The 11596-nt window shown below is 36.0% G+C and overlaps 1 long non-coding RNA gene across 2 annotated transcripts in view; it reads left to right on the top strand.

Moving 5' to 3' along the window:
- The window catches only part of LOC116102321, a 248994-nt gene that overhangs the window by 13815 nt on the left and 223583 nt on the right, over nucleotides 1-11596 (top strand). For both annotated transcript variants that reach the window (XR_004123077.1, XR_004123078.1), the window contains exons 13-15: nucleotides 2834-2933; nucleotides 5820-6806; nucleotides 8493-8972. This is a non-coding gene — a long non-coding RNA (uncharacterized LOC116102321). The remainder of the gene's footprint in view (nucleotides 1-2833; nucleotides 2934-5819; nucleotides 6807-8492; nucleotides 8973-11596) is intronic.

Below are 11596 nucleotides of genomic sequence, written 5' to 3'. Positions count from 1 at the left end.
AAATCCGCCTGCCTCTGCCTCCCAAGTGCTGGGATTAAAGGCGTGCGCCACCACCGCCCGGCTCCACTCTCCATCTTAAACCACTGGCTCCTCACATGAATGTCACTCCTCACGTTTGTCACATCATCTCTCAGTTCATGAACTCTTCTCTTAATTATTATTGTTGGACACCTATTACTACTTATTTATAACTGGCAACCTTTAAGTCTATTAGTTGGTACTCAAATGTATATGTGCTACGGAAGAGCTTGTAATGTTTGGTCTTGTCTTCATGGCATCCCATTGGCCAATAACTCAACAAAATTAAACCATTCCTGACAAAGATTTTTTAATTAATTTATTTATCTATGCACTTTATATCCTGATCACAGCCCCCTCCTTCCTCTTCTCCTAGCCCCATCCTCACAAACTTCTTTTGATATTTCTTTTCCCCTTCTCGGAGAAGGGGATGCCCCCGTTGGGTACTTCCCTACCCTGGAACATCCAGTCACAGTGGGACTAAGCATATCCTCTCTCACTGAGGGCCAGTCCAGTTAGGGGAAGGGGATCCAATGGTAGGCAACAGAGTCAGAAACAGCCCATGCTCTTATTGTTAGGAGAGCCACATGAAGACCAAACTGCACATATGGTAGGTACATACGTGTTAGGGGTCTAGTTGTATCCTCTGCATACTCTTTGGTTGTTGGTTCAATATTGGTAAGCCCCCATGGGTTCAGGTTAGTTGACTATGTAGGTTTCCTTATGGAGTCCTTGACCTCTGTGACATGCACAATTAACTGATAGCTTAAAAATACCTAGTTAGAATATTGTTTCAAGTGGCATTGATCACAGTGAGAACATGCTCTCTAGAGGCAGCTTCATGGAGACATCTCATTTTAATAGGTGATTTAAAGGCTATTTAAATGTTTTGAAGGGTGAATAGGAGCTAAAGGGTAAAGGTACATCATTGGTAGGGGCCAGGTGCTGCAGATGCCTCAGCGTAAGGAGTAATTCCAAATATCTGGTGGACATTATCTTATAAGGGAAAAGGAAGTTTAAGCTATTGCCCTACATGAACTCACAAAACTGAGGGCACAGAGCTACATACACAAGGACATGCAGGCCTAGGGCAGGATTAGGGAGTAATCTTACTACTGCCAATCTCAGGATAAGATTTCCAGGGTTTGAACATACCCCAACCCCACTTTTGCTCCAGGCTTCATCAACTTGCCTCTGACCCTCCCTGGCCCCACAACACAGCATTACGATTCTTGCATAATACTTGCTGTGCTATTTTTCATTGTATGCTGAAATACAAAGGTCTGTGGAGGTGGCTTTTTCAGCAATATACTTGCTTTATAGATATAAACAACTAAATTTTATTTCTAGAACATATATTTGAGAAGCCAGGCATAATAGTATGCTCAAGGATTCTCAATACATAAGAGGATGTGACAATATATCTGAATTGTGTCAGCCAGCTAGTCTATAATACTTGGAAATTTCCAGTCCATTGAGAAACAGTGTGTCAAATGAGCCAGAGGAAGCAGATATCTGCATGGTAACAGTAGTTGCTGTGTGTGACAGAAAAGCTGAACAAATGAATGTTCAACAGCTAAGATTACACGCAGAAGACTTATAACAAATCAAGGCAGCCAATATACTGCCATGGCTGCAGGAAAGACTCATGAAGTCCCATCCCTACAGAGCTATTGGAATTCCATTGCCTTTTAGGAGATGAGAGAGTCATATTGCTTTAGGACTCTTTTCCCTGAGAGTCTACTCATCCTCTAGTAGATTGTTCCAGATCCAGGCATACACATGCAGTAGCAAATGGACTCAGTTTGTATAAAGAATGGAGAGAATACATGAAGATATAGTAGAAATAATCATAGGGTTAATAGAGGAATTTTTGATTAGGAAATGGTAGGTCTCCTTTTTCAAACATAATATTTATATATTAATATTGTATCACATATTTTGAAAAGGGTTATTATCAAGTGAGAATAATAGAGTATAGGGTCAGAAGAGATGGTTAAATGAGGCACAGTAGAGACAAATAAGAAATACAATGCAACAATAGAAATATAATTTACTTACAGACTTCAGGGGTAGGAATGAAATAGTTCACAGGTTAATAGACTGACAAATTAATGCCAACTTAAAGTAAAGATCAGAATGTGATCAAATATAGATTAATATAAGACTGATAATAACACAAGTAGAGATGGAGGGAGAGTAAAAGAGAATAGGATTGCACCATTTATTGGTGTGCACAGCTTTACTCAAAGGCTTGTATTTCATGCTGACTCAGTTAACCCTACAGAAGAGGGGAAGGAGAATTGTATGGGACAGAGTGGCTAAGGACATTATAAGAACATGGTCCACCAAATCAACTAAGCAAGACTGACAGGGGCTCACAGAGACTTAAGTGACAATCACAGAACATGTAGCTAGGTCCTCTGCATATATGTTATGGTTGTGTAGCTTGGTGGTCTTGTGGGACTGCTAACACTGAGGGTGCGAGCTGTCTCTGACTCCTTTGCTTGTACGTGAGTCCTTTTAATCTTACTCAGTTGCCTCATACAACTTTGGTATGAGGGATTGTACCTAGTCTTATTACAACTTGATATGCCATGCTTGGTTAATATCCTTGGCAGGCCTGATCCTTTTTAAAGAAAAACAGAGGAGGAGAGGATCTGATGAAGAGTAGAGGTGGGGTGGGTGGGTATAGTGGAGGTAGGGAAATTGCAGTCCAGTTGTAGTGTATGTAGTCTCTTGAAAAGAAATAATAAAGGGTACATATTTTACAATTACTAACCACTTATGCTTAAACATTTTTTTCTTTTTAAAGTCTCACCCTGATCTATGCTGAACTTAGACTCGGAGAAGGTACTTCTTTCTGGTCTGCTGAGGAGCTTTTATTAAGAGAGAGATCACACACATAGCTGGTGGTATTGTATATTGAGAGACTTTTTGCCTTTCATTTTTCATTATTAGTTTATTCATTGTAAAATCATGTGAATTGTATATTTCCATATAATTTTATGTTTGATTTGTCTACTTTTGTGCATTTCTATAGAAATAATATATATCCAACAGAAGTAGTTTGTCTTCCTTATCATAAGGAAAAGACAGATGATTGACCTACTGTTCATTTTATTCACTAATTTGACTAAGATTAAGACCAGTAAATTTTCTATGAAGTGCCATCCACTTTTATGTTTTCTTTTATGACTTCTGGGAAAGTATTGAGCTTTTTAGTAATCTAGGTATTTCCTTCTATTTAAATACATGAACTTTCAGTTCTGTACATGACCTAATTTTTTGAGTTTTCTATTTCTTCTTGTATTTCAATTTCTAATATAATCGTGTATTAAATTAGTTATTCTCATTTTATCTCCATTCGTCTATCTACATTCTAAGTCTCCTATTTCTTTATTCAAAAAATAAAATTTCATATGAATAGATATTATACAATTTTAACATATCTGTCTCTTCCTATGTACTCCCCTCTATACCTCAAATTCATGTATTCTTCATTATTATTGCCACATATATATTCTCTCACATAAACACATATGCATTTGTATGTAAATACAACCTACTAAATTGATTTAATATTCTTAGCTATAAATATTCTGTAGGAATAAGAATAAGATGTCATCAGGCATTTAGAGAAGGTAATGGCTTATGAAAGTAGTGGCAAGGTACTCTAAGTTCCAAAGGCTAACTAGCCCTATGACATTTGCAAGTTTACACAATGAGGCATCATTGGCCTCTTGTTACCAGGCCTTGATTTCAATTAGTTAGCTAGTAGTTATTGACTATGTATAAGAAGACAACTGTACCTTTAGTATATGCTTTCCAGTGTTGTTTAAGTGCACCATAACTGTGTTGGCAATTGATGACTTGACTTCTTAACAGCTTTCACTCAGAAAGTGAAAGCTGGTCCTCAGGAATCAGGTTTTTATGTAGCTACAGTTCAAATTTTTATAAACCTCTATCCAAGATGCAGTGATTTCAGCAATGGGTACTTACCTGCCATTTCTTGGAAGCAACGAAAGGCAATAGTAATGGACTATATTCTTGGGGTAGTCCTCCTGGAATCCTTCTTCAACAACTCATCAAATTTACTAGTAATTCAAAATTTCAGAGTTTCCTCCTGACTGTAATTTTTCTTACATATTCATGGTCCCAGGTGGGCCAATAATCTTCCCAGTTGTATGTAATTTATGTAAACCTATGCATATGCACATACGTGTATATGCATGTATTGTGTTTATGTGTGAATAACAATTACCTATAATTTGAGATAATTATCAATAATGATTCCCTTGTCAGTTTGACTAACCCTAGTGTTTCTATTTATTTTATAAATTCTACTTCTGCAATGCTCATAGAACTGCTTTATAGAAATGTCTATTTAGACTCTTATATAGTTCTGATATTCCTTTTTTATATGATTCTACTGATTGTATTTTTACTTTTAATAAGCCATGTCAGGCCCTATTGTTGTTTGTTTTGTTTTGCTTTGTTTTGAACTTTTTTTTAACTTCTCTTGGTATTTTTGTCTGTTATTATGTGATGGTTGTTGTTTTATAATTATTACCATTAGCGTTTCATATGTGTTTCATAACAGTAATTACATTGAGAAATTTGGGTAGCAGAGGGAATAATTTGAAGGGACGTGTGGTGATGTACCTCTTGTTCTGGTACTCCTCCAAACACCTTACCTTATTGGTAAACAGTGATACTTGAGCATTCTATATTTGTGTCATTCTAAACTGTTTGAATGTATAATTCATTTTAAAAATGCATATTTTGTATTAATTGCAATATTCTTTCTTTCAGTAATTTCTGCCTCCATGTTACAAATAATTTGTTCATTAGTGCTACAACAATTAACTCTGTAGATATTGCTGTCTTGTGAATTTTTAATTTTTGGTATATATTAGTGCATGGGCAATTTTAATCAGTTATGTTTGCTGTGTTCATATTTTCATATTGTATCAAGTTGTTCTGATAGCTTCGATTATTACTGAGTCTATTGAAAATCTCAGAAAATTTTTGATAACCACTGATGTTAATTATAAATGTTTTATGCCTAGGGAATACTCACTTATATAGTGTTTCCCACAGAACTTGCAGATATATGATATTGGGTCCCTAGAAGTTACAGAAACAAACCAACAAAGAAAGAATCAGGAAATGGTGGCATGCCATCCTAATCCCAGAATTGGTCTGCTAGTTAATTTAGCTGCTAAACTTGAAGATCAGTGACAAATGATATCCCTAAAAATAGGCAGAATTTGATTGATTAAAAGCCCTGATGTTTATCATGCATTCATATATATATATATATATATATATATATATATATATATATATATATAGTTTTCAAGGTCTTCACACACTATGATCATATTCACAAACACTAATTAAGTATTTATTTTGGTATTTCTTTTCATTTTACTAATATATGCTTCACCATATATCAAATTCAAATATCTTTATTGAACCTCATAAGTTTTGAAACAGGGCCAAAAGTTCAAGTTCTTAATCTTTACATTTCTTTATCTGAATATTGGATCAAATTTAGTTCTTTTACTGCTGTTCCTCATGATGTGTAGATGAATTTGACCATAAACAAAAAGTAATATATATTTGCTTTAGTTGGGGATACTCTTAGTCCATAATAGTTTTGATAATTATAGACTTATTAAAGTCAATGAATTGGGACATTAAAAATACATGGCTGTTATTAAGTCTTAAATACATGTTAGAAACTTTAAGTATTCTCATACTCATTTATCCTTGTTTTTTATTTTTTATGTCAGATATTTCTGATATGGAGTCTTACTGTACTTCTTAGTGAGGTTGCAAACTTCAAGCACTAATGCCACGCTTCCTGTCAGCATCATGAGAAGATCACATGGAGACTACTACCCTGATCTAAGGTATTATAAAGTCATTTGCTTCCCAACATTTGTTTTTGATTTTCCATTATTTATATACATAATTAGATTGAAGTTTATATTTTCTTATGCTTTATAATTTTCATTCACTATTTTGATCTGGAAATAATAAAATTCACTTATGGTTCCAAGTCTCAGAGGAGAGTTGGTCTCAGAGCCAGGGTGAGACACTAAACTTTCTGGATATCAGAATCCTCACAACATTTGGTCATGACAGAAAACAAGGTGAACTGTGTGATCACCGTTCCTGAGATTGCACAAAACATAGTGAACAAGGCAGCATTAGGCAAAATTAAATTTGCAGTGCTCTTTCATATTTCCAGTGTAGTCCAGAATTTGTTTACTTTTGTCAGGTTCCTTAAAAAGTTTCCATTCCAGGAGGTGTATTCTGGCAATAACTGTTGTTTTTATTGTTCTTCTCAGTGAATATTTCATGCATAGAATCATACCTACTTATGTGTATTACATATGTAACCTTTTATTAATTATCTATACTATATTTTGATTAATTTTTCTCTCTCAATGTCATCCATATTCTTCCTATCTCCCTACCCAAGTAATTTAATGTTATCTCTATTCTATCTTTAATAAAAAATGAATATGCAAAGAAACAGAAAAGTCTACCAAACCAAACCAAACCAAACCAAAACCTATCACAACCCAGTACACAATGAAATAGCAAAGAAATCAAACATGGATTTTATTTTATTTTGGCCCTAGATTGTGGTTGATATTTTCAATAACTCCATTTGAGAAACAAGATTCTATTTTCTTACAGATATAAACTACAAATTCCTTACTGATGAGGAGTAGGACTTTGTGGTCACATCCTCAATCAATGCTGCAGTTGTAAGTGGTGTAAAATATTGGAAGTCTTGTCTGGACCTATTGCTCTAGAAGCTTCTCTAATATGGACACTTATGATAATAATTATGACATGCTCACCATATTTAAAGAAGACAATACCTTAGCTATATATACCACCAAGTAAACTCCCAGTAGCAGGATTGGGTTAAATTTTACTGGATTATTGACCAAAGAGTCCCCATACACCCGGGCAGTGGTGGCTCATACCTTTAATCCCAGCACTCAGGAGGCAGAGGCAGGCAGATTTCTGAGTTTGAGGCCAGCCTGGTCTACAGAGTGAGTTCCAGGACAGCCAGGGCTACACAGAGAAACCCTGTCTTGAAAAAAAAATTAAAAAATTAAAAAAAAAGAGTCCCCATGCACCCTAACCTCAAACATGAATTAGTAGTGCTAAAATATCATTCACACCTACAACACCCACAGAAGAAAGGCCCTCTTCCTAAATATATCACTTATATAATCAAATATGGAGAAATGGAGTTTGTGTCCAAGAAGATATTTCATCCCTATTAACTAGATTTCCTGCTTCCAGAAGGTGCTCTGCATGCATGTAGAAGATAGAAGTCACCTCAACCAGCGATGACATTAGCTAGAATACCAACAAAGGAGAGATAGAACATGTAGCGATCCCCTCCAGTAGATAGGCATGGCCATCAGTTGAAGGATGCGGAAACCAACCCATCTCAAAAAATATAGCCCAGAAGTTTTTCCTGTCTAAAGAAATGGAGGGACAAAAAAGGGAGCAGAGACAGAAGAAATGACCATCCAGAGACTACCCCACCTAGGGATCCATCCAATCTGCAGACACCAAACTCAGACACTTTTGCTAATGCCAAGAAGTGCAGCTAAGGCTGTCCTGTGAGATGTTCTGCCAGCACCTGACTAATATAGATGCAGATACTCACAACCAACCATTGGATTGAACCTGGGGACCTTAATGAAAGAGCGAGAGGAAGGACTGAAGGAGCTGAAGGGGATTGCAACCCCATAGAAAGAACAATATCAACTAACTGGACCACCCAGAACTCACAGAGACTAAGTCACCAACCAAAGAGTATACATGGGTGGATCCATGACTCCATATGTGTATATATATATATATATATATATATATATATATATATATATATATATATATATATATATATCAGAGGATGGCCTTATCTGGCATCAATGGGAGGGGAAGCACTTGCTCCTTTGTATGCTTGATGCCCCAGTGTAGGGGAATGCTAGGGTAGTGAGGTTGTACTGGGTGAGTGTGTGGAAGAGCTCCCTCATAGAAGCAAATGGAAGGGGGATAGAATGAGGGGTTTGCAGAGGGGAAGCCAGGAAGGGGGACATAATTTGAAATGTAAACAAATAAAATGATTAATAAAAAAGATAGAAACATTCATACCATGCAACAACTATTTTCCACTCTCTGACTTAGGTTTGATTGTGGTTTTTAATTATTTTAATCCCCCAACTTGTAATTCATTATGAAAGGTGATGGATGATATTTATCCATAGTGTAGTGTTCTTGTTTATGTTACTGAATCATTTTACCCCTGATTGTCTGTCCATTGATAGAGTAGTTCTCTCATATGGGGCTTATTTTATCATCAGATTATCCTGTGCTCCTTATAGCGCCTGTTTTCTATTCATTCTCCTTCTGCTTTCTTTTCCTAGGTGATCCATGGCAAGGGAAGAACATGAAGTCAGGACTGCTTGATCAGCTGAAACAGACACTCAAAAATACTCAATACTGCAAGGCCCTTTTTCCTTAAAATCTTAGATCACTTAACTAGCATGGCATAGTTAAGATGATGGAGCATACCTAGGAAGTTTATTCACACGCTGGGATACCAAAGCCTTCTTACTGTCCACAGCATTCTTAGATACTTCCTTTTCAATGTGAATCTAGCAGAGGCAAAATAAGGTTTATAGGTGTTCATATAGTAATTAAGAATTATACAGAGAGTATTTATGCACAAACAGTGTGGATATAGAGGCGCAATTCTGCAACTCATGTGTTAATCTTTCACTTTTTAAAGGAGCTGTTCACTAGAGAGTAGCTGTAAGGAATGGAAAATTTGAACCATTGGGGAAGATTGAGGAAGCAGAGATGATCATCAATTGGGAGTATGATGTAATAATTTTCAATAAGGGGTAAGTTTTAATTCAAATGTGGAATGTTGAAATAGCATAGAATTGTGATCTTTGGTGATAACATAATTTATAATTGTAACATTCCACTATTAATTGAAGCATCTAACCAGAAGGTATTTGTTGAATTATTATATTATTGATATTTCACTGAGGCATATTTAGTCAATATAGAAAAGAATAAAATTTATAGGACTTCATGTCCTTACCTATGAAATGCTATACATATATTCACAAAATAAGATAATTCAGAGTTATGCCAATGACATATTATGGCAGTATAGCCTTTGCCCACAAAATTACTGAGTTTGTCATTTGTATCCAACAAAATTAAGTTTGTCACATCTATGTACAGTTATTTTAGTCAGTTCTAACAACATGTCAATAGGCTTGCACTGTCTCTTACTAAATCCCAGATAAAATACTTCTTGCAATATTTTTATTATTATTATTCTTTAATCTTTTTTTGTTACAGTACAGTCGTTATTCTCCTCTCTGTCTGCCCTCTGACTGTTCCTCATCCCATTCTTCCTTCCCTGTCTCCAAGAGGATGTCCCCACCCCCTCAACCCCACACTACCATACCTCCCCACTACCTACCTGGGGCCTCAAGTCTCCAAAGGGTTGGGTGCATCTTCTCTCACTAAGGCTAGACCAGGTAGTTTTCTGCTATATATGTGTTAGAGACCTCAGACTACCTTATGTATGCTGCCTGGTTGGTGGCTCAGTGTCTGAGAGATCTCAGGGGTCCAGGTTAGTTGAGACTGATGGTCTTCTTATGGATTAACCCCTCTCCTCAGCTTCTTCCAACTTTTCCCTAATTCAACCCCAGGTGTGCCTGGCTTCTGTCCATTGGTTGGGTGTAAGTATCTGGATATGATTTTTTTTCAGCTTCCTATTGGGCCTCTTGGAGGGTAGCCATACTAAGCTGCTGTCTGTAAGCACACCATAGCAACAGTGATACTGTCAGGCCTTGGACTAGTTAACCAGTTAAATAGACATAAATTTGTTCACATTGAGTAGATCTTAAGTTCAATAAGAGAGCTCTTGGTTCTTGCCAAAGTATTGTGCCACAAATGCTCCCTTAGGAAGTTTTGTATCATGCCGGTGAATGTTATAGTTCATATGTGTCACAGCTGAGCAGGACAGTTTATTTCTTCCTTCCTTTGAAATGTTGTCTGGCTTTTTCTGGTATTAAGAAAGCTAGTTCTCAGGGAGAAGGCGCTCAGATCAATTTCAGATCAAGTACCTTTAGGCCCTGTGTCTGAAGTGTATGTTGTCTTTATCAATAGGGACTTACTTTCAACCTTTTGGAACCAATCAGAGGCAATAGAAATATCTGGTGTGTTTGGGCATCTTTCAAACCGATTTTAATAGTAACTAAAAAAGGACTTCTTGCACCTATTTTGGGAGTTTTGTTTGGTGAAGGTATGGTTGGTCTATCTATGTATCTATGTATCTATGTATATATGTATCTATGTATCTATCTATCTATCTATCTATCTATCTATCTATCTATCTATCTATCTATCTATCATCAATCTAAAGACAGAGACAGAAATAGAGATATATTATAGTTATCAGATATTAGTGTGATTAATTATGAATTTTCAGATATCCTCAGTGTTATTTTATCCTCTTCCTTCCTTCTTTCTGTTTCTATCTCCTCCACAAAGAACCCCTCTTTTTATTTTCCTGATCAGATCACCTTTATTAGTGGTTTTATTTGTGAAATATTTCAATTTCTGAAATACAAAGCTACTTTATTATTATGTCCTTAGAGTTTTCATTGCCATATTTGTAAAATACAAAACAATGATAGTAGATATCAGAGGTGGGAATAAAGAAAAGGACAACTAATAAAGAACTATAAAGTGAAAGATTGAAAAGGACATGAATGGCATGCCAGTAGTGGTTGGTGTGTATGTGCGGGGGTGTTAGAAAAATACTATTAGCCATAATGCAATGGGATGAATTATAGTGCTGAAGGTGAAATTTGACAAGGCTTGAAGAGGGAGAGCCATTAGTGCTGCTCTTGTTCTAGTACATGTTTGTGTTTATCAGGGAGCAGTACAGATTCTGTCCTGTTTCCTGAAATTTCAGTACTATATCTAAAAAAACTAAAATTAACACTAGAGGAGTGTCTCAGAAGACAATAGCAGAGCTAGCAGGGAGGAAAATTTGATAATTACATGTAATAGGTAGCAGGGAATTTTTTGAATTATATTTATTTGTTTATTAAGTTAAAAAAATGTAGACCTGGGGAGATGGCACAGTCAATAATATCTTGCCTTTGAGTTTTGATCACCCACAGTTTATTGCCAATTTCCTTATTCCTTTATCTGATTTTCTCTAACATCACTTAAAGCCAACACCTTGAAATACCCAGGGAGGAGGCATAAGAGTTGGAACAGGCTCTAACTGAGAACTTTCCCAGGTTACAATAAGCATTTTATTTCCATTCCTATGTTTCAAAGCTCTCTCTTCTCATTGTCCTTTAATTCATGTTTATTTGAATGTACACACTGATCAAGTATACATATTAAAAATTGACACAGAGTTATGTGAAAGCCATCCTGTAATTTCAGGGTTAGAGACAGCAAGTCCTTTAAATATTGCTGACCAGCT

The sequence above is a fragment of the Mastomys coucha genome, unplaced genomic scaffold (genome assembly GCF_008632895.1).
Source record: "Mastomys coucha isolate ucsf_1 unplaced genomic scaffold, UCSF_Mcou_1 pScaffold21, whole genome shotgun sequence".
Classification (NCBI taxonomy): domain Eukaryota; kingdom Metazoa; phylum Chordata; class Mammalia; order Rodentia; family Muridae; genus Mastomys; species Mastomys coucha.
Note: the sequence above shows the minus strand (reverse complement) of the source record. Positions and strands in the feature narration are given on the sequence as shown.